At 41.0% G+C, this 22,329-nt stretch overlaps 3 non-coding genes across 3 annotated transcripts; all 3 read left to right on the top strand.

Moving 5' to 3' along the window:
* The first annotated feature begins 3,092 nt into the window (after positions 1-3,092).
* TRNAV-AAC (transfer RNA valine (anticodon AAC)) lies at positions 3,093-3,165 on the top strand. The gene has a single exon. It is a non-coding gene; the product is annotated as a tRNA-Val (tRNA).
* A 3,559-nt stretch (positions 3,166-6,724) lies between these two features.
* On the top strand, positions 6,725-6,797 carry TRNAV-AAC (transfer RNA valine (anticodon AAC)). Its single transcript has one exon. It is a non-coding gene; the product is annotated as a tRNA-Val (tRNA).
* Positions 6,798-22,256: 15,459 nt separating this feature from the next.
* Positions 22,257-22,329, top strand: TRNAV-AAC (transfer RNA valine (anticodon AAC)). The gene has a single exon. It is a non-coding gene; the product is annotated as a tRNA-Val (tRNA).

Here is a 22,329-nt window from a genome sequence, read left to right on the forward strand (position 1 = left end):
TAACATATGAAATTCTTTGTTTTGTTGCCAACTGATAATATATTTTGGCTTCCATCACCAAGAGAACTACGATTTTGGGTTTCTTTTTTATTGACCATTTTAGCAGAAAACATAATCCCATATTATAAAAATCCTGTTTGTTTCAAAATATATAGTTCCTTTAAATACAAAAGCAAACAACTAAACTATGTGGAAAAAAGTAACACATTCAATGTAAACTTCCTTTTAAGCAAAATCCCTTTGCAGGAATAAAACTGGTAAAATATGTAATAAAAATTGTAAATGTTTCATTAACCAAAAATACTTTCCTTCAGCAATAAAAAGGCCCCGTCAGTCACAATTCTGCTCTGCTAGCCAATACACAGTAACTTTCCATCAGGTTTCATCGAGTAGTGGTCATCACGTTTGCTTAACACGCAGAAGGTCCTGCGTTCAATCCCCAGTAAAACCAATCTGTTCTTGGTGTTGAAATAATACTCAATTAAACTACAATATATGAAGTTCTTGGCTTTGTTGCCGAATGATGGGATGTTTTGGCTTCCATCCCCAACAGAGCTACGAATTTGTTTTTTTTCCCTGGCGGTCAAAACTCGTCTCTAATTGCCATTACTTTGCAGGCTTTCAAAGGTTTCATAGTGTAGTGGAAATCACGTCTACTTTACACGCAGCAGGTCCTGGGTTGAATCCTCAGTGATACCCATGTGTTCTTGGTGTTGAAATAATCCCCTATCAACCTGCAGTATATAAAGTTCTTGGCTTTGTTGCCGAATAACGGGATGTTTTAGCTTCCATCACCAACAGAGCTACGAATTTGTTTTTTTTCACCTGGCGGTCAAAACTCGACTCTAATTGCCATTACTTTGCAGGATTTCAAAGGTTTCATAGTGTAGTGATCATCACGTCTGCTTCACACGCAGAAGGTCCTGGGTTCAATCCCCAGTGAAACCAATCCGTTTTTGGTGTTGAAGTAATTTCCTATCGACCTGTAATATGTGAAATTCTTGGTTTCGTTGCCAAATGACAATACATTTTGGCTTCCATCACAAAGAGAACTACGATTTTGGGTTTCTTTTTTATTGACCATTTTAGCAGAAAACATAATCCCATATTATAAAAATCCTATTTGTTTCAAAATATATAGTTCCCATAAATACAAAAGCAAAAGACCAAACTATGGAGAAAAAAGTAACACATTCAATATAAACTTCAATTTAAGCAAAATCCTTTTGTAGGAATAAAACTGGTAAAATATGTAATAATAATTGTAAATGTTTCATTAACCAAAAATACTTTCCTTCAGCAATAAAAAGGCCCCGTCAGTCACAATTCTGTTCTGCTAGCGAATACACAGTAGCTTTTCGTCAGGTTTTATAGTGTAGTGGTCATCACGTCTGCTTAACATGCAGAAGGTCCTGGTTTCAATCCCCAGTGAAACCAATCTGTTCTTAGTGTTGAAATAATACTCAATTAAACTACATTATATGAAGTTTTCTTCATTGTTGCCGAATGACGGTATGTTTTGGCTTCCATCACAAACAGAACTACAAATTATTTTTTTTTTTTCCCCTGGCGGTCAAAACTCGTCTCTAAATGCCATTAAGTTGCAGGATTTCACAGGTTTCATAGTGGAGTGGTCATCACGTCTCCTTCACACGCAGAAGGTCCTGGGTTCAATCCCCAGTAAAAACAAGCCATTTTTGCTGTTGAAGTAATTTGCTATCAACCTGTAATATATGAAATTCTTGGTTTTGTTGCCAACTGATAATATATTTTGGCTTCCCTCACCAAGAGAACTACGATTTTGGGTTTCTGTTTTATTGACCATTTTAGCAGAAAACATAATCCCATATTATAAAAATCCTGTTTGTTTCAAAATATATAGTTCCTTTAAATACAAAAGCAAACAACTAAACTATGTGGAAAAAAGTAACACATTCAATGTAAACTTCCTTTTAAGCAAAATCCCTTTGTAGGAATAAAACTGGTAAAATATGTAATAAAAATTGTAAATGTTTCATTAACCAAAAATAACCTCCTTCAGCAATAAAAAGGCCCCGTCAGTCACAATTCTGCTCTGCTAGCCAATACACAGTAACTTTCCATCAGGTTTCATAGAGTAGTGGTCATCACGTCTGCTTAACACGCAGAAGGTCCTGCGTTCAATCCCCAGTCACACCAATCTGTTCTTGGTGTTGAAATAATACTCAATTAAACTACATTATATGAAGTTCTTGGCTTTGTTGCCGAATGAAGGGATGTTTTGGCTTCCATCCCCAACAGAGCTAGGAATTTTTTTTTTTTTCCCTGGCGGTCAAAACTCGTCTCTAATTGCCATTACTTTGCAGGCTTTCAAAGGTTTCATAGTGTAGTGGAAATCACGTCTACTTTACACGCAGAAGGTCCTGAATTCAATCCCCAGTGAAACCCATGTGTTCTTGGTGTTGAAATAATCCCCTATCAACCTGCAGTATATGAAGTTCTTGGCTTTGTTGCCGAATAACGGGATGTTTTAGCTTCCATCACCAACAGAGCTACGAATTTGTTTTTTTTCCCCTGGCGGTCAAAACTCGACTCTAATTGCCATTACTTTGCAGAAATTCAAAGGTTTCATAGTGTAGTGGTCATCACGTCTGCTTCACACGCAGAAGGTCCTGGGTTAAATCCCCAGTGAAACCAATCTGTTTTTGGTGTTGAAGTAATTTCCTATCGACTTGTAATATGTGAAATTCTTGGTTTCGTTGCCAAATGACAATACATTTTGGCTTCCATCACAAAGAGAACAACGATTTTAGGTTTCTTTTTTATTGACCATTTTAGCAGAAAACATAATCCCATATTAAAAAAATCCTATTTGTTTCAAAATATATAGTTCCCATAAATACAAAAGCAAAAGACCAAATTATGGAGAAAAAAGTAACACATTCAATATAAACTTCAATTTAAGCAAAATCCCTTTGTAGGAATAAAACTGGTAAAATATGTAATAATAATTGTAAATGTTTCATTAACCAAAAATACTTTCCTTCAGCAATAAAAAGGCCCTGTCAGTCACAATTCTGCTCTACCAGCCAATACACAGTAAATTTTCGTCAGGTTTCATAGTGTAGTGGTCATCACGTCTGCTTAACACGCAGAAGGTCCTGGGTTCAATCCCCAGTGAAACCAATCTGTTCTTAGTGTTGAAATAATACGCTATCCAACTACAATATATGAAGTTCTTGGCTTTGTTGCCGTATGACGGGATGTTTTGGCTTCCATCACAAACAGAACTACAAATTATTATTTTTTTTCCCCTGGCGGTCAAAACTCGTCTCTAAATGCCATTACTTTGCAGGATTTCACAGGTTTCATAGTGTAGTCGTCATCATGTCTACTTCACACGCAGAAGGTCCTGGGTTCAATCCCCAGTAAAAACAAGCCGTTTTCGCTGTTGAAGTAATTTGCTATCAACCTGTAACATATGAAATTCTTTGTTTTGTTGCCAACTGATAATATATTCTGGCTTTTATCACCAAGAGAACTACGATTTTGGGTTTCTTTTTTATTGACCATTTTAGCAGAAAACATAATCCCATATTATAAAAATCCTGTTTGTTTCAAAATATATAGTTCCTTTAAATACAAAAGCAAACAACTAAACTATGTGGAAAAAAGTAACACATTCAATGTAAACTTCCTTTTAAGCAAAAACCCTTTGTAGGAATAAAACTGGTAAAATATGTAATAAAAATTGTAAATGTTTCATTAACAAAAAATACTTTCCTTCAGCAATAAAAAGGCCCCGTCAGTCACAATTCTGCTCTGCTAGCCAATACACAGTAACTTTCCATCAGGTTTCATAGAGTAGTGGTCATCATGTCTGCTTAACACGCAGCAGGTCCTGCGTTCAATCCCCAGTAAAACCAATCTGTTCTTGTTGGTGAAATAATACTCAAGTAAACTACAATATTTGAAGCTCTTGGCTTTGTTGCCGAATGATGGGAGGTAATTTGCTATCAACCTGTAACATATGAAATTCTTTCTTTTTTTGCCAACTGATAATATATTTTGGCTTCCATCACCAAGAGAACTACGATTTTGGGTTTCTTTTTTATTGACCATTTTAGCAGAAAACATAATCCCATATTATAAAAATCCTGTTTGTTTCAAAATATATAGTTCCTTTAAATACAAAAGCAAACAACTAAACTATGTGGAAAAAAGTAACACATTCAATGTAAACTTCCTTTTAAGCAATATCCCTTTGTAGGAATAAAACTGGTAAAATATGTAATAAAAATTGTAAATGTTTCATTAACAAAAAATACTTTCCTTCAGCAATAAAATGGCCCCGTCAGTCACAATTTTGCTCTGCTAGCCAATACACAGTAACTTTCCATCAGATTTCATAGAGTAGTGGTCATCACGTCTGCTTAACACGCAGATGGTCCTGCGTTCAATCCCCAGTAAAACCAATCTGTTCTTGTTGGTGAAATAATACTCAATTAAGCTACAATATTTGAAGCTTTTGGCTTTGTTGCCGAATGATGGAAGGTAATTTGCTATCAACCTGTAACATATGAAATTCTTTCTTTTTTTGCCAACTGATAATATATTTTGGCTTCCATCACCAAGAGAACTACGATTTTGGGTTTCTTTTTTATTGACCATTTTAGAAGAAAACATAATCCCATATTATAAAAATCCTGTTTGTTTCAAAATATATAGTTCCTTTAAATACAAAAGCAAACAACTAAACTATGTGGAAAAAAGTAACACATTCAATGTAAACTTCCTTTTAAGCAAAATCCCTTTGTAGGAATAAAACTGGTAAAATATGTAATAAAAATTGTAAATGTTTCATTAACCAAAAATACTTTCCTTCAGCAATAAAAAGGCCCCGTCAGTCACAATTCTTCTCTGCTAGCCAATACACAGTAACTTTCCATCAGGTTTCATAGAGTAGTGGTCATCACGTCAGCATAACACGCAGAAGGTCCTGCGTTTAACCCCCAGTAAAACCATTCTGTTCTTGGTGTTTAAATAATACTCAATTAAACTACAATATATGAAGTTCTTGGCTTTGTTGCCGAATGATGGGATGTTTTGGCTTCCATCCCCAACAGAGCTACGAATTTGTTTTTTTTTTCTCTGGCGGTCAAAACTCGTCTCTAATTGCCATTACTTTGCAGGCTTTCAAAGGTTTCATAGTGTATTGGAAATCACGTCTGCTTTACATGCAGAAGGTCCTGGGTTTAATCCCCAGTGAAACCCATGTGTTCTTGGTGTTGAAATAATCCCCTATCAACCTGCAGTATATAAAGTTCTTGGCTTTGTTGCCGAATAACGGGATGTTTTAGCTTCCATCACCAACAGAGCTACGAATTTGGTTTTTTTCCCCTGGCGGTCAAAACTTGTCTCTAATTGCCATTACTTTGCAGGATTTCAAATGTTTCAAAGTGTAGTGGTCATCACATCTGCTTCACACGCAGAAGGTCCTGGGTTCAATCCCCAGTGAAATCAATCTGTTCTTAGTGTTGAAATAATACGCTATCCAACTCCAATATATGATGTTCTCGGCTTTGTTGCCGAATGACCGGATGTTTTGGCTTCCATCACAAACAGAACTACAAATTATTTATTTTTTTTCCCCTGGCGGTCAAAACTCGTCTCTAAATGCCATTACTTTGCAGGATTTCACAGGTTTCATAGTGGAGTCGTCATCACGTCTACTTCACACGCAGAAGGTCCTGGGTTCACTCCCCTGTAAAAACAAGCCGTTTTCGCCGTAGAAGTAATTTGCTATCAACCTGTAACATATGAAATTCTTTGTTTTGTTGCCAACTGATAATAAATTTTTGGCTGCCCTGCCTAAGGGCTATACTACAATAGACCCACTTCCTTACAATGGGCACTTCATGTTTACAGGCCCTCATGCACGTCTCTTTCCAGGGACAACGTGGAGCCTCCCAATTTTTGGCTGCCCTGCCAAAGGGCTATACTACAATAGACCCACTTCCTTACAATGGGCACTTCAGGTTTACAGGCCCTCATGCACGTGTGTATGCAGGGGCATTGGTGAACCTCACAATTTTGGACTGCCCTGGCAAAGGAAAATACTACAAAGACTCACTTCCTCAAAATGGGCACATTAGACTCAAGAGGCCTTCATGTACGTCTCTTCTCAGGGACATCGGAGTGCCACACAATGTCTTATATGTATTAATCTCAAAAAGTAACATACACCAGCTCTATCTCACTATTGGGTATGTGCCCTTAACATTTCTGCCATGAAAAATCATTTTGGGGTCATTTTGGAAGGTTTTCTGGTGAGTCCGTAAAAATGGCGTAAAACGCGAACAAAATTGTTCACAGCTGTGACTTTTGAGTGATAAATGCTTCAAGGGGTCTTCCCCATGCTGTTGCCATGTCATTTGAGCACTCTTCTGAGACTTTTGTGCCATTTTTAGGGTTTCTACATGCTGCCGGGGGTCATTTCACAAAAATACTCGGGTCTCCCATAGGATAACATTGGGCTCGGTGCTTGGGCCGAGTACACGAGTATCTTGGGATGCTCGGCCCGAGCCTCGAGCACCCGAGCTTTTTAGTACTCGCTCATCACTAGTAAAATATGTAATATTAATTGTAAATGTTTCATTAACCAACAATACTTTCCTTCAGCAATAAAAAGGCCCCGTCAGTCACAATTCTGCTCTGCTAGCCAATACACAGTAACTTATTGTCAGGTTTCATAGTGTAGTGGTCATCACGTCTGCTTAACACGCAGAAGGTCCTGGGTTCAATCCCCAGTGAAACCAATCTGTTCTTAATGTTGAAATAATACGCTATCCAACTACAATATATGAAGTTCTCGGCTTTGTTGCCGTATGATGGGATGTTTTGGCTTCCATCACAAACAGAACTACAAATTATTATTTTTTTTCCCCTGGCGGTCAAAACTCGTCTCTAAATGCCATTACTTTGCAGGTTTTCACAGGTTTCATAGTGGAGTTGTCATCACGTCTACTTCACACGCAGAAGGTCCTGGGTTCAATCCTCAGTAAAAACTAGCTGTTTTCGCTGTTGAAGTAATTTTCTATCAACCTGTAACATATGAAATTCTTTGTTTTGTTGCCAACTGATAATATATTTTGGCTTCCATCACCAAGAGAACTACGATTTTGGGTTTCTTTTTTATTGACCATTTTAGCAGAAAACATAATCCCATATTATAAAAATCCTGTTTGTTTCAAAATATATAGTTCCTTTAAATACAAAAGCAAACAACTAAACTATGTGGAAAAAAGTAACACATTCAATGTAAACTTCCTTTTAAGCAAAATCCCTTTGTAGGAATAAAACTGGTAAAATATGTAATAAAAATTGTAAATGTTTCATTAACCAAAAATACTTTCCTTCAGCAATAAAAAGGCCCCGTCAGTCACAATTCTGCTCTGCTAGCCAATACACAGTAACTTTCCATCAGGTTTCATAGAGTAGTGGTCATCACGTCTGCTTAACACGCAAAAGGTCCTGCGTTCAATCCCCAGTAAAACCAATCTGTTTTTGGTGTTGAAATAATAATCAATTAAACTACAGTATATGAAGTTCTTGGCTTTGTTGCCAAATAACGGGATGTTTTAGCTTCCATCACCAACAGAGCTACGAATTTGTTTTTTTTCCCCTGGCGGTCAAAACTCATCTCTAATTGCCATTACTTTGCAGGGTTTCAAAGGTTTCATAGTGTAGTGGTCATCACGTCTGCTTCACACGTAGAAGGTCCTGGGTTCAATCCCCAGTGAAACCAATCTGTTTTTGGTGTTGAAGTAATTTCCTATCGACTTGTAATATGTGAAATTCTTGGTTTCGTTGCCAAATGACAATACATTTTGGCTTCCATCACAAAGAGAACTACGATTTTGGGTTTCTTTTTTATTGACCATTTTAGCAGAAAACATAATCCCATATTATAAAAATCCTATTTGTTTCAAAATATATAGTTCCCATAAATACAAAAGCAAAAGACCAAACTATGGAGAAAAAAGTAAAACATTCAATATAAACTTCAATTTAAGCAAAATCCCTTTCTAGGAATAAAACTGGTAAAATATGTAATAATAATTGTAAATGTTTCATTAACCAAAAATACTTTCCTTCAGCAATAAAAAGGCCCCGTCAGTCACAATTCTGCTCTGCTAGCCAATACACAGTAACTTTTCGTCAGGTTTCATAGTGTAGTGGTCATCACTAGAGTTGAGCGTGGTTTGCGGTTCGAGGTTCTCCAGTTCTAGGCTCGAGTGATTTTGGGGCCTGTTCTAGATCGAACTAGAACTCGAGCTTTTTTGCAAAAGCTCGGTAGTTCTAGAAACGTTCGAGAACGGTTCTAGCAGCAAAAAACCAGCTAATTCCTAGCTGGCTTTCCGCTGTAATAGTGTAAGTCACTCTGTGACTCACACTATTATGACATTTCAGTGTATAGTGTGCGTGAACAGCGCCTTCAGATCACTACTGTTTGTATAATGGCGATCGCCATTTTTTTTTTTTTTTTATCCTTGTCTTCCTTCCCTAAGCGCGCGCGTCTTGTGGGGCGGGCCAGCATGTCAGCCAATCCCAGACACACACACAGCTAAGTGGACTTTTAGCCAGAGAAGCAACGGCATGTGTGATAGGATGTCCATGTCACATGTCCCTGCATTATAAAACCGGACATTTTCCTCCAGGACGCCATTATCTCTTCTGCGTCCTTGGTGTCAGTCATCACTTGCGAAGCTCCGTCCTGAGTCCTATCGCTGATACAGCTGTATGCGCTCCATACACAGCGCTAGACAGCATAGGGATAGCACTTTCCATCAGTCCTTTTAAGGGCTCGCACCGGCAGGGTCAGAGCCATAGGTGACAGGTCCTGAAAACAGGGACAGCGTCTGTGTAGCCAAGGTCAGGGATTTCGTCGCTCCATTTCCCCATTAGGAGGGAATAGAAAGGCAGGCTTCCATTCCTCTACCCAGAGCCCCACAATCCTGGCACTGTACCCTCCTGTCCTCTGCACACTCCAACTCATTATAACTAAGCCATTATACTAGCAAACACTCAGTGTACCTAGTGGCATCCTAAACGTGGCTATTGGACATTTGTCTAGTCACACTAGTGCAAAGACATTTGCAGCACCTCTACCTGCATTGCACACTCCAACTCATTATAACTAAGCCATTATACTAGCAAACACTCAGTGTACCTAGTGGCATCCTAAACGTGGCTATTGGACATTTGTCTAGTCACACTAGTGCAAAGACATTTGCAGCACCTCTACCTGCATTGCACACTCCAACTCATTATAACTAAACCATTATACTAGCAAACACTCAGTGTACCTAGTGGCATCCTAAACGTGGCTATTGGACTTTGCTATAGTCCCACTAGTGCAAAGACATTTGCAGCACCTCTACCTGCATTGCACACTCCAACTCATTATAACTAAGCCATTATACTAGCAATTTTTGCTGCCAGTTTAAGGGCCAAAGTTGCATTGTCAAGGATATTTATTCTTTATTATTCTGCTGTTAATAAAGCTAGACCACCACTGCAATCTACACCACCTCTCAATTTTTACTACCACATTTTCAGTGCACGATCTTGTCGCAATCAACATGAGTGGCAAAATGACAGATGCTGGTGGAAAGGGGAAGAGGCGTGGTGGAAAAGGCAAAAAAGGTTTTGTACGTGGGGAAGGTGGCAAAGCTCCATTATCATCTTCTGAAGATAGACCATCTACCAGCAAAAGTAAGATGTCTACTACTTACCGTGGACAATCCGATGTGCTCCCTTTTTTACGGACACGAACAACAGGAACAAAGGTAGATGATGGCCAAAAAAGGAAAATGCTTGAATAGATCTCAAGTGGTCCAACAAGTGCCCTCTCAGCCACTTCAAGTACCGCATCCAAAAAACACCAGTCCTTTGAGTTGTCATCCCAATCAAACTTGATTTCTCCCAGCTCTGAAGTCTCCATCAGCCCTGCACAGTATGGTGGAACTGAGATGGCTGAGTCTGCAGAGCTGTTCAGTCACACTATAGCCTGGGAATCAGAGGTCTGCTCCCAAGCTACAGTGAGTACAGAACAGGAAATGGTCTGCAGTGATGCCCAGAACCTTTGTGACTCTGATTCAGGCCGTGAGGACAAAGTTTCTGAGCATAATGTTGACCCTTTGTCACAAACTGTAACACCTGTGGTTATAGACAATGAGGAACATACTGATGAAGATGAGACGCAGATACCCGATTGGGATGACAACTTAAATATTCGGTCAGGGCAAGAAGAGGTTCGGTCTGAGTGGGAGGGGAGTGCAAACACAACAATTGATGATGAAGTTCTAGATCCCACCTACTGTCAACCCACAGTCAGGCCCTTGAGGAGGTCAACAGAGGTGGTGGAGGAGGATGCAACTGATGACGAAGTTACATTGCGCCTTCCTGGACAGAGTCGGAGTACTGGTAGCACGTCTACAACTGCATCCTCAGCCACCACTCTGCCTCTGAGCATTATTCGGGGTGGATCAACAGGTCGCATGGCCTCTAAGCCTTGCCTAGCCTGGTCCTTTTTTGACAAAGAAAAAGATCGCCCAAATCATGTGATCTGTAAAATTTGTCATGGTTCTCTTAGTAGAGGTCAAAACCTCAGCTGTTTGACAACTTCTTGCATGAATCGTCACATGAATAAACATCATATGGCCCGGTGGGAAGCTCACCGTGCTGCAATGCGGCGTAGCGGAGCGAACCATCCACCGCCTGCCCCTTCCATGGCATCCGCGCGCTCGTCATCTTCTAGGACTGTGGGGACAGCTGTCACACCTGTTTTTTCACCCACAACTTCCACCACTGTAACCGCAACAGGCAGTTTGCTTGGTAGGTCGTCAGTTGGTTTGGAAGGGGAAACAAGTGAGTGTGTACAGCAATCTCAGACATCGATAGCACCAACGTTGGATGAAGGCAACATCATGTCTCCGCCTGCACTTTCCTCACAAACCTGCATTTTTCCAGGGACACCCTACTCAACACCGTCTACACACAGCAGCCAGATCTCTGTCCCTCAGATGTGGTCAAATAAAAGGCCACTTCCTGCGACCCATGACAAAGCTAAGAGGTTGACTCTATTTCTCTGTAAGCTGTTGGCTACCGAAATGCTGCCTTTCCGCCTAGTGGACACACAGGATTTTAGAGACCTTATGTCTGTCGCTGTGCCCCAGTACCAGATGCCTAGTCGCCACTACTTCTCTAAGAAAGGTGTGCCCGCGCTACACCAGCATGTCGCACACAACATCACCGCTTCCTTGAGAAACTCTGTGTGTGAACGGGTGCATTTCACCACCGACACTTGGACCAGTAAGCATGGACAGGGACGTTACATGTCGCTGACTGGGCACTGGGTAACTATGGTGATAGATGGTGAAGGGTCTGCTGCACAAGTCTTGCCGTCCCCACGACTTGTGTGTCAATCCTCTGTCTGTCCAAGTTCCGCCACTGCTTCTGCATCCTTCACCTCATCTGGGTCCTCCACCTCCGCCCCAAGCCTGCCTGGTCAGGCCACCAGCGTTCTCACTGCGCAGAAGGAATCACGCACCCATCATTACTATACTGGCAGCAGAGCGCAACGGCATCAGGCGGTCTTTAGCTTGACATGTCTTGGTAATAAGAGTCACACAGCTGAGGAGTTGTGGTCAGCTCTGCGGTCCGAGTTTAATAAATGGTTGTCTCCACTCAACCTGCAGCCTGGTAAGGCCGTGTGCGACAATGCTGCAAACCTGGGTGCGGCCCTTCGCCTGGGCAAGGTGACACACGTACCTTGTATGGCTCACGTGTTGAACCTTGTCGTGCAGCAATTTTTAACACACTATCCCGGCCTAGATGGCCTTCTGAACAGGGCCCGAAAACTGTCTGCTCACTTCCGCCGTTCAAGCGCCGCAGCAGAGCGACTTGCATCGCTCCAGAAGTCTTTCGGCCTGCCGGTTCATCGCCTGAAATGCGATGTGGCGACACGCTGGAATTCAACTCTCCACATGTTACAGCGACTGTGGCAGCACCGCCGAGCCCTGGTGCAATACGTCATGACGTATAGCCTGGGCCAACGAGATGCAGAGGTGGGTCAGATCACCCTGATGGAGTGGTCTCAGATCAAGGACCTATGCACCCTTCTGCACAGTTTCGACATGGCGACGAATATGTTTAGCGCTGACAATGCCATTATCAGCATGACGATTCCAGTCATTTACATGCTGGAGCAGACGCTAAACACTATTCGGAGTCAGGGGGTGGGACAACAGGAAGAGGATGAACTACAGGAGGATTCATATGCGCAAGACACAACAACATCACCAAGGTCCAGACGTTCATCATCACCAAGGCGCCAGGCATGGGACCATGGGGGACAGGGATCAACAAGGGCGCATGTTAGCAGGCGAGATGTTGAGGAAGGTGCAGGAGAACATGAAGAAATGGAGGACGAACTGTCCATGGACATAGAAGACTCAGCAGATGAGGGAGACCTTGGTCAAATTTCAGTTGAAAGAGGTTGGGGGGAGATGTCAGAGGAAGAAAGAACGGTTAGCACCTCTATGCCACAAACACAGCGTGGACTTGGTCCGCATGGCTGCGCCAGACACATGAGCGCCTTCTTGTTGCACTACCTCCAACATGACCCTCGTATTGTCAAAATTAGAAGTGATGATGACTACTGGCTTGCCACACTATTAGATCCCCGGTACAAGTCCAAATTTTGTGACATAATTCCAGCCATAGAAAGGGACGCACGTATGCAGGAGTATCAGCAGAAGCTGTTACTCGATCTTAGATCGGCTTTTCCACCAAACAACCGTGCAGGTGCTGGGAGTGAATCTCCCAGTTGTAACTTGACAAACATGGGACGGTCTCGTCATCTTCAACAGTCTACCCGTACCAGTAGGACCGTATCTGGTGCTGGTAACAGCAATTTTATGGAATCTTTTCATAATTTTTTTAAACCCTCTTTTGTAAGGCCACCAGAGACAACAAGTCTGACACATAGTCAACGGCTGGAGAGGATGATACAGGAGTATCTCCAAATGAACATCGATGCCATGACTTTGCAAATGGAGCCTTGCTCCTTTTGGGCTTCAAATCTAGAAAAATGGCCAGAGCTCTCCAGTTACGCCTTGGAGATTTTGTCGTGTCCAGCTGCCAGCGTTGTCTCTGAACGTGTCTTCAGTGCTGCTGGGTGTGTGCTGACAGATAAGCGCACGCGTCTGTCCAGTGACAATGTGGACAGACTGACGTTCATCAAAATGAACAAGTCATGGATCCAGAAGGAATTTACTACCCCTGTGTCATCCTGGGGAGAGTAAATGCTTGTGGATTTGGAATGTGCTTGATGCAAATCAAAACATCCTGTTTGCAACTAGGGCACAACTGCTGCCACTGATGGGGTGTGTGTGTGTGGCCCAATTTTTTTAAAAAAGGGAGGCTCCGCTTGGAGTAACCCTTGCTTACATTGTTTTTAAAAGAAGCCAAGATGAACAAGTCATGGTTCAGCAAAGACTTTGCTACCTACCCTGGTGTCATCCTGGGGACGGATAACAATGGCGTATTTTTGAATGTGCTTGATGCAAATCTAGCTGTGAAGTGTACAACTAGGGCACAAGTGCTGCCACTGAATGGGTGGGTGTGTGTGGGGCACAATTTTTGGAAAAAAAGGGAGGCTCTGCTTGGAGTAACCCTTGCTTGATGTGTTTTTAAAAGAAGCCAAGATGAACAAGTCATGGTTCAGCAAAGACTTGGCTACCTACCCTGGTGTTATCCTGGGGACGGATAACAATGGCGTATTTTTGAATGTGCTTGATGCAAATCTAGCTGTGAAGTGTACAACTAGGGCACAAGTGCTGCCACTGAATGGGTGGGTGTGTGTGGGGCACAATTTTTGGAAAAAAAGGGAGGCTCCGCTTGGGGTAACCCTTGCTTGATGTGTTTTTAAAAGAAGCCAAGATGAACAAGTCATGGTTCAGCAAAGACTTTGCTACCTACCCTGGTGTCATCCTGGGGACGGTTAACAATGGCGTATTTTTGAATGTGCTTGATGCAAATCTAGCTGTGAAGTGTACAACTAGGGCACAAGTGCTGCCACTGAATGGGTAGGTGTGTGTGGGGCACAATTTTTGGAAAAAAAGGGAGGCTCCGCTTGGAGTAACCCTTGCTTGATGTGTTTTTAAAAGAAGCCAAGATGAACAAGTCATGGTTCAGCAAAGACTTTGCTACCTACCCTGGTGTCATCCTGGGGACGGATAACAATGGCGTATTTTTGAATGTGCTTGATGCAAATCTAGCTGTGAAGTGTACAACTAGGGCACAAGTGCTGCCACTGAATGGGTGGGTGTGTGTGGGGCACAATTTTTGGAAAAAAAGGGAGGCTCCGCTTGGAGTAACCCTTCCTTGATGTGTTTTTAAAAGAAGCCAAGATGAACAAGTCATGGTTCAGCAAAGACTTTGCTACCTACCCTGGTGTCATCCTGGGGACGGATAACAATGGCGTATTTTTGAATGTGCTTGATGCAAATCTAGCTGTGAAGTGTACAACTAGGGCACAAGTGCTGCCACTGAATGGGTGGGTGTGTGTGGGGCACAATTTTTTGAAAAAAAGGGAGGCTCCGCTTGGAGTAACCCTTGCTTGATGTGTTTTTAAAAGAAACCAAGATGAACAAGTCATGGTTCAGCAAAGACTTTGCTACCTACCCTGGTGTCATCCTGGGGACGGATAACAATGGCGTATTTTTGAATGTGCTTGATGCAAATCTAGCTGTGAAGTGTACAACTAGGGCACAAGTGCTGCCACTGAATGGGTGGGTGTGTGTGGGGCACAATTTTTGAAAAAAAAGGGAGGCTCCGCTTGGAGTAACCCTTGCTTGATGTGTTTTTAAAAGAAGTCAAGATGAACAAGTCATGGTTTAGCAAAGACTTTGCTACCTACCCTGGTGTCATCCTGGGGACGGATAACAATGGCGTATTTTTGAATGTGCTTGATGCAAATCTAGCTGTGAAGTGTACAACTAGGGCACAAGTGCTGCCACTGAATGGGTGGGTGTGTGTGGGGCACAATTTTTGGAAAAAAAGGGAGGCTCCGCTTGGAGTAACCCTTGCTTGATGTGTTTTTAAAAGAAGCCAAGATGAACAAGTCATGGTTCAGCAAAGACTTTGCTACCCACCCTGGTGTCATCCTGGGGACGGATAACAATGGCGTATTTTTGAATGTGCTTGATGCAAATCTAGCTGTGAAGTGTACAACTAGGGCACAAGTGCTGCCACTGAATGGGTGGGTGTGTGTGGGGCACAATTTTTGGAAAAAAAGGGAGGCTCCGCTTGGAGTAACCCTTGCTTGATGTGTTTTTAAAAGAAGCCAAGATGAACAGAGCTGGGATCAGGAAACACTTTGCTACCTACCCTGGTGTCATCCTGGGGACGGATAACAATGGCGTATTTTTGAATGTGCTTGATGCAAATCTAGCTGTGAAGTGTACAACTAGGGCACAAGTGCTGCCACTGAATGGGTGGGTGTGTGTGGGGCACAATTTTTGGAAAAAAAGGGAGGCTCCGCTTGGAGTAACCCTTGCTTGATGTGTTTTTAAAAGAAGCCAAGATGAACAAGTCATGGTTCAGCAAAGACTTTGCTACCTACCCTGGTGTCATCCTGGGGACGGATAACAATGGCGTATTTTTGAATTTGCTTGATGCAAATCTAGCTATGAAGTGTACAACTAGGGCAAAAGTGCTGCCACTGAATGGGTGGGTGTGTGTGGGGCACAATTTTTGGAAAAAAGGGAGACTCCGCTTGGAGTAACCCTTGCTTGATGTGTTTTTAAAAGAAGCCAAGATGAACAAGTCATGGTTCATCAAAGACTTTGCTACCTACCCTGGTGTCATCCTGGGGACGGATAACAATGGCGTATTTTTGAATGTGCTTGATGCAAATCTAGCTGTGAAGTGTACAACTAGGGCACAAGTGCTGCCACTGAATGGGTGGGTGTGTGTAAGGCACAATTTTTGGAAAAAAGGGAGGCTCCGCTTGGAGTAACCCTTGCTTGATGTGTTTTTAAAAGAAGCCAAGATGAACAGAGCTGGGATCAGGAAACACTTTGCTACCTACCCCGGTGTCATCCTGGGGACGGATAACAATGGCGTATTTTTGAATGTGCTTGATGCAAATCTAGCTGTGAAGTGTACAACTAGGGCACAAGTGCTGCCACTGAGTGGGTGTGTGTGGGGCACAATTTTTTGAAAAAAAGGGAGGCTCCGCTTGGAGTAACCCTTGCTTGATGTGTTTTTAAAAGAAGCCAAGATGAACAAGTCATGGTTCAGCAAAGACTTTGCTACCTACCCTGGTGTCATCCTGGGGACGGATAACAATGGCGTATTTTTGAATGTGCTTGATGCAAATCTAGCTGTGAAGTGTACAACTAGGGCACAAGTGCTGCCACTGAATGGGTGGGTGTGTGTGGGGCACAATTTTTGGAAAAAAAAAGAGGCTCCGCTTGGAGTAACCCTTGCTTGATGTGTTTTTAAAAGAAGCCAAGATGAACAGAGCTGGGATCAGGAAACACTTTGCTACCTACCCCGGTGTCATCCTGGGGACGGATAACAATGGCGTATGTTTGAATGTGCTTGATGCAAATCTAGCTGTGAAGTGTACAACTAGGGCACAAGTGCTGCCACTGAGTGGGTGTGTGTGGGGCACAATTTTTTGAAAAAAGGGAGGCTCCAGATGGAGTAACCTTGCGGTGTTTTACATGATTTCAGAAGGGCGTGCCATGCCTATATCTGTGTGTCCTCCTCTTTTTCCTTGTCCAGCTGTTTTGTTTTCGCATGAGTATATGTCCTTGTCACTTTCCCATGTGTTTGTGTTGTGAGTTGTTTGTCACCTTTTGAACACCTTTGAGGGTGTTTTCTAGGTGTTTTTATGTGTTTATGAATGCCTGTCATTGTTTCCTATGCAGTTCGAGTTCGGTTCGTCGAACGTTCGACGAACCGAACTCAAACGGGACCCCCGTTCGGCGAACCGACCTCGAGCCGAACCGGGACCGGTTCGCTCATCTCTAGTTATCACGTCTGCTTAACACGCAAAAGGTCCTGGGTTCAATCCCAGTGAAACCAATCTGTTCTTAGTTTTGAAATCATACACTATCCAACTACAATATATGAAGTTCTCGGCATTGTTGCCGAATGACGGTATGTTTTGGCTTCCATCAAAAACAGAACTACAAATTATTTTTTTTTTTTCCCCTGGCTGTCAAAACTCATCTCTAAATGCCATTACTTTTCAGGATTTCACAGGTTTCATAGTGGAGTGGTCATCACGTCTACTTCACATGCAGAAGGTTCTGGGTTCAATCCCCAGTAAAAATAAGCCGTTTTCGCTGTTGAAGTAATTTGCTATCAACCTGTAATATATGAAATTCTTGGTTTTGTTGCCAACTGATAATATATTTTGGCTTCCCTCACCAAGAGAACTACGATTTTGGGTTTCTTTTTTATTGACCATTTTAGCAGAAAACATAATCCCATATTATAAAAATCCTGTTTGTTTCAAAATATATAGTTCCCTTAAATACAAAAGCAAACAACTAAACTATGTGGAAAAAAGTAACACATTCAATGTAAACTTCCTTTTAAGCAAAATCCCTTTGTAGGAATAAAACTGGTAAAATATGTAATAAAAATTGTAAATGTTTCATTAACCAAAAATACTTTCCTTCAGCAATAAAAAGGCCCCGTCAGTCACAATTCTGCTCTGCTAGCCAATACACAGTAACTTTCCATCAGGTTTCACAGAGTAGTGGTCATCACGTCTGTTTAACACGCAGAAGGTCCTGCGTTCAATCCCCAGTAAAACCAATCTGTGCTTGGTGTTGAAATAATACTCAATTAAACTACAATATATGAAGTTCTTGGCTTTGTTGCCGAATGATGGGATGTTTTGGCTTCCATCCCCAACAGAGCTACGAATTTGTTTTTTTTTTCCCTAGCGGTCAAAACTCGTCTCTAATTGCCATTACTTTGCAGGCTTTCAAAGGTTTCATAGTGTAGTGGAAATCACGTCTGCTTTACACTCAGACGGTCCTGGGTTCAATCCCCAGTGAAACCCATGTGTTCTTGGTGTTGAAATAATCCCCTATCAACCTGCAGTATATTAAGTTCTTGGCTTTGTTGCCGAATAACGGGATGTTTTAGCTTCCATCACCAACAGAGCTACGAATTTGTTTTTTTTCCCCTGGCGGTCAAAACTCGTCTCTAATTGCCATTACTTTGCAGAATTTCAAAGGTTTCATAGTGTAGTGGTCATCACGTCTGCTTCACACGCAGAAGTTCCTGGGTTCAATCCCCAGTGAAACCAATCTGTTTTTGGTGTTGAAGTAATTTCCTTTCAACTTGTAATATGTGAAATTCTTGGTTTCGTTGCCAAATGACAATACATTTTGGCTTCCATCACAAAGAGAACTACGATTTTGGGTTTCTTTTTTATTGACCATTTTAGCAGAAAACATAATCCCATATTATAAAAATCCTATTTGTTTCAAAATATATAGTTCCCATAAATACAAAAGCAAAAGACCAAACTATGGAGAAAAAAGTAACACATTCAATATAAACTTCAATTTAAGCAAAATCCCTTTGTAGGAATAAAACTGGTAAAATATGTAATAATAATTGTAAATGTTTCATTAACCAAAAATACTTTCCTTCAGCAATAAAATGGCCCCGCCAGTCACAATTCTGCTCTGCTAGCCAATACACAGTAACTTTTCGTCAGGTTTCATAGTGTAGTGGTCATCACGTCTGCTTAACACGCAGAAGGTCCTGGGTTCATTCCCCAGTGAAACCAATATGTTCTTAGTGTTGAAATAATACGCTATCCAACTACAATATATGAAGTTCTCGTCTTTGTTGCCGAATGACGGGATGTTTTGGCTTCCATCACAAACAGAACTACAAATTATTTTTTTTTTTCCCCTGGCGGTCGAAACTCGTCTCTAAATGCCATTACTTTGCAGGATTTCACAGGTTTCATAGTGGAGTCGTCATCACGTCTACTTCACACGCAGAAGGTCCAGGGTTCAATCCCCAGTAAAATCAAGCCGTTTTCACTGTTGAAGTAATTTGCTATCAACCTGTAACATATGAAATTCTTTGTTTTGTTGCCAACTGATAATATATTTCGGCTTCCATCACCAAGAGAACTACGATTTTGGGTTTCTTTTTTATTGACCATTTTAGCAGAAAACATAATCCCATATTATAAAAATCCTGTTTGTTTCAAAATATATAGTTCCTTTAAATACAAAAGCAAACAACTAAACTATGTGGAAAAAAGTAACACATTCAATGTAAACTTCCTTTTAAGCAAAATCCCTTTGTAGGAATAAAACTGGTAAAATATGTAATAAAAATTGTAAATGTTTCATTAACCAAAAATACTTTCCTTCAGCAATAAAAAGGCCCCGTCAGTCACAATTCTGCTCTGATAGCCAATACACAGTAACTTTCCATCAGGTTTCATAGATTAGTGGTCATCACGTCTGCTTAACACCCAGAAGGTCCTGCGTTCAATCCCCAGTAAAACCAATCTGTTCTTGGTGTTGAAATAATACTCAATTAAACTACAATATATGAAGTTCTTGGCTTTGTTGCCGAATGATGGGATGTTTTGGCTTCCATCCCCTACAGAGCTACGAATTTGTTTTTTTTTTCCCTGGCGGTCAAAACTCATCTCTAATTGCCATTACTTTGCAGGTTTTCAAAGGTTTCATAGTGTAGTGGAAATCACGTCTGCTTTACACGCAGATGGTCCTGGGTTCAATCCTCAGTGAAACCCATGTGTTCTTGGTGTTGAAATAATCCCCTATCAACCTGCAGTATAATAAGTTCTTGGCTTTGTTGCCGAATAACGGGTTGTTTTAGCTTCCATCACCAACAGAGCTACGAATTTGTTTTTTTTTCCCTGGCGGTCAAAACTCGTCTCTAATTGCCATTACTTTGCAGAATTTCAAAGGTTTCGTAGTGTAGTGGTCATCACATCTGCTTCACACGCAGAAGGTCCTGGGTTCAATCCCCAGTGAAACCAATCTGTTTTTGGTGTTGAAGTAATTTCCTATCGACTTGTAATATGTGAAATTCTTGGTTTCGTTGCCAAATGACAATACATTTTGGCTTCCATCACAAAGAGAACTACGATTTTGGGTTTCTTTATTATTGACCATTTTAGCAGAAAACATAATCCCATATTGTAAAAATCCTATTTGTTTCAAAATATATAGTTCCCATAAATACAAAAGCAAAAGACCAAACTATGGAGAAAAAAGTAACACATTCAATATAAACTTCAATTTAAGCAAAATCCCTTTGTAGGAATAAAACTGGTAAAATATGTAATAAGAATTGTAAATGTTTCATTAACCAAAAATACTTTCCTTCAGCAATAAAAAGGCCCCATCAGTCACAATTCTGCTCTGCTAGCCAAATACACAGTAACTTTTCGACAGGTTTCATAGTATAGTGGTCATCACGTCTGCTTAACATGCAGAAGGTCCTGGGTTCAATCCCCAGTGAAACCAATCTATTCTTAGTGTTGAAATAATACGCTATCCAACTACAATATATGAAGTTCTCGGCTTTGTTGTTGAATGACGGGATGTTTTGGCTTCCATCACAAACAGAACTACAAATTATTTTTTTTTTTCCCCTGGCGGTCAAAACTCGTCTCTAAATGCCATTACTTTGCAGGATTTCACAGGTTTCATAGTGGAGTCGTCATCACGTCTACTTCACACGCAGAAGGTCCTGGGTTCAATCCCCAGTAAAAACAAGCCGTTTTCGCTGTTGATGTAATTTGCTATCAACCTGTAACATATGAAATTCTTTGTTTTGTTGCCAACTGATAATATATTTTGGCTTCCATCACCAAGAGAACTACGATTTTGGGTTTCTTTTTTATTGACCATTTTAGCATCAAACAGAATCCCATATTATAAAAATCCTGTTTGTTTCAAAATATATAGTTCCTTTAAATACAAAAGCAAACAACTAAACTATGTGGAAAAAAGTAACACATTCAATGTAAACTTCCTTTTAAGCAAAATCCCTTTGTAGGAATAAAACTGGTAAAATATGTAATAAAAATTGAAAATGTTTCATTAACCAAAAATACTTTCCTTCAGCAATAAAAAGGCCCCGTCAGTCACAATTCTGCTCTGCTAGCCAATACACAGTAACTTTCCATCAGGTTTCATAGAGTAGTGGTCATCACGTCTGCTTAACACGCAGAAGGTCCTGCGTTCATTCCCCAGTAAAACCAATCTGTTCTTGGTGTTGAGATAATACTCAAATAAACTACAATATATGAAGTGCTTGGCTTTGTTGCCGAATGATGGAATGTTTTGGCTTCCATCCCCAACAGAGCTACGAATTTGTTTTTTTTTTTTTCCCTGGCGGTTAAAACTCGTCTCTAATTGCCATTACTTTGCAGGCTTTCAAAGGTTTCATAGTGTAGTGGAAATCACGTCTGCTTTACACGCAGAAGGTCCTGGATTCAATCCCCAGTGAAACCCATGTGTTCTTGGTGTTGAAATAATCCCCTATCAACCTGCAGTATATAAAGTTCTTGGCTTTGTTGCCGAATAAAGGGATGTTTTAGCTTCCATCACCAACAGAGCTACGAATTTGTTTTTTTTCCCCTGGCGGTCAAAACTCGTCTCTAATTGCCATTACTTTGCAGGATTTCAAAGGTTTCATATTGTAGTGGTCATCACGTCTGCTTCACACGCAGAAGGTCCTGGGATAAATCCCCAGTGAAACCAATCTGTTTTTGGTGTTGAAGTAATTTCCTATCGACTTGTAATATGTGAAATTCTTGGTTTCGTTGCCAAATGACAATACATTTTGGCTTCCATCACAAAGAGAACTACGATTTTGGGTTTCTTTTTTATTGACCATTTTAGCAGAAAACATAATCCCATATTATAAAAATCCTATTTGTTTCAAAATATATAGTTCCCAAAAATACAAAAGAAAAAAAAAACTATGGAGAAAAAAGTAACACATTCAATATAAACTTCAATTTAAGCAAAATCCCTTTGTAGGAAGAAAACTGGTAAAATATGTAATAATAATTGTAAATGTTTCATTAACCAAAAATACTTTCCTTCAGCAATAAAAAGGCCCCGTCTGTCACAATTCTGCTCTGCTAGCCAATACACAGTAACTTTTTGTCAGGTTTCATAGTGTAGTGGTCATCATTTCTGCTTAACACGCAGAAGGTCCTGGGTTCAATCCCCAGTGAAACCA

The sequence above is a fragment of the Anomaloglossus baeobatrachus genome, chromosome 2 (assembly GCF_048569485.1).
Source record: "Anomaloglossus baeobatrachus isolate aAnoBae1 chromosome 2, aAnoBae1.hap1, whole genome shotgun sequence".
Taxonomy (NCBI): Eukaryota; Metazoa; Chordata; class Amphibia; order Anura; family Aromobatidae; genus Anomaloglossus; species Anomaloglossus baeobatrachus.